General features: G+C 41.6%; 1 pseudogene; it reads right to left on the bottom strand.

The window, feature by feature from the left end:
• Nucleotides 1-591: 591 nt before the first annotated feature.
• On the bottom strand, nt 592-708 carry LOC126413694 (5S ribosomal RNA; annotated as a pseudogene).
• Between the last annotated feature and the right edge of the window lie 969 nt (nt 709-1,677).

The following is a 1,677-nucleotide window of genomic DNA, read 5'->3' as shown; positions in this document are numbered from 1 at the left end:
AATATCCATACCCAATACAACAAATATACAAAAGAAAACGGGAGAAAAAATTGAAAAATACATCCAACTGGCTGAGGAAGTCAAAGAGATGTGGCATCAGGATAAAGTTGACATCATACCAATTATACTATCAACTACAGGAGTCATACCACACAATATCCACCAATACATCAATGCAATACAGCTACATCCAAACGTATATATACAACTACAGAAACCCTTAATTATTGATACATGTTCAATTACCCGAAAGTTCCTAAATGCAATATAACACATACCGTACAGTTAAAAGGAAGTGACGCTTGATCAAGGTCCGCGTCACTCCATTTTTAACCGGACTTAACGTCTGAGAAAGTGAAGGAAATAATAATAATATATTAATAACAATTGCACTCCGTCTTAAGGCCACAAGTGGCCCATAGGGACCATCCGACCGCCGTATCATCCTCAGTTGAGGATGCAGATAGGAGGGATGTGTGGTCAGCACACCGCTCTCCCAGTCGTTATGATGGTTTTCTTTGACCGGAGCCGCTACTATTCGGTCGAGTAGCTCCTCAATTGGCATCACGAGGCTGAGTGCACCCCGAAAAATGGCAACAGCGCTTGGCGACTGGATGATCACCCATCCAAGTACCGCCCACGCCCGACAGCGCTTAACTTCGGTGATCTCACGGGAACCGGTGTATCCACTGTGGCAGGGCCGTTGCCTAATAATAATTGAGAGTAATGATAATAATAATAATTGGCAGTAATAACTATAATAATAAATGGCAATAACAGTAATGAAAATTACAGTTGACACTAATAATAAAACAGATAGTAACAGTAAAGGACATTGAAGACGATACAGGCTAGCTTAGCACATTTGAATACACTTTTAGTAGTATAGAAACCGAAGGAATAAAGAAAGAGGGAGAAGACTGAAACGACAGTGATAGTGGCTATTACTAGTTAAGTCAGAGAATCTTAGCCTTCAGTTGTTCGGTAAGTGATAGGTTCTGCTGTAGATGGTCAGAATCTCAACATAATTGTGCGAGAGCTATAAAATATTACCCCTGAGTGGATCATCTCCGTTGAGCCTTCGCCAAGGCGTAAAGCTTTTAAAAAATGAGCTTTTTCCACCGCGACGCAGTTTATCCACCTCACATTCCGCTTTTATATCTTGGGCACGAAGAAACGCATTTTCCCAGCGTCATGCCTGTCCATGTTGTAGTTCGTAGTATATTAGGTAGTTTGTTTTACCCACCACAAGTTTCTTACCCTGTAAATAGGTTGACGCGTATCACTCCACGGATGGTGACAGGTGAAGTTATCCGTGAAACTAAGTAGTGGTATTTTAGTCTACTATATCCGGCAGAATCTGCATGTGGGAACATATCCGATCAAGACGGCTAAAAGCGGTAGTTGTGACGTAGGTGAAAGCTGACTGTAACTGGTGTCGTATGCACCACACATCCACCATCTGTAATTTGATCGTCATTGACTGCAGTTTGGCGCAATAATTAAAATTAGGATTTTGGTCCCGCTGTTCGATTACGTCGTTAAAATCTTCACTATAATCTTACGCGTCCAGAAATTTGTGAGAAATCGGGGTAGCTGTAGCTTAAAATTTATTTCTCTTGCTCCGAGCCCCCGAACCTGGCAGGGCATAAATATTTACAAAGTGTTGGCGAGTTA

The sequence above is a fragment of the Schistocerca serialis genome, chromosome 7 (assembly GCF_023864345.2).
Source record: "Schistocerca serialis cubense isolate TAMUIC-IGC-003099 chromosome 7, iqSchSeri2.2, whole genome shotgun sequence".
In the NCBI taxonomy this organism is placed as follows: Eukaryota; Metazoa; Arthropoda; class Insecta; order Orthoptera; family Acrididae; genus Schistocerca; species Schistocerca serialis.
This window is presented reverse-complemented; position numbering and strand designations above follow the sequence as displayed.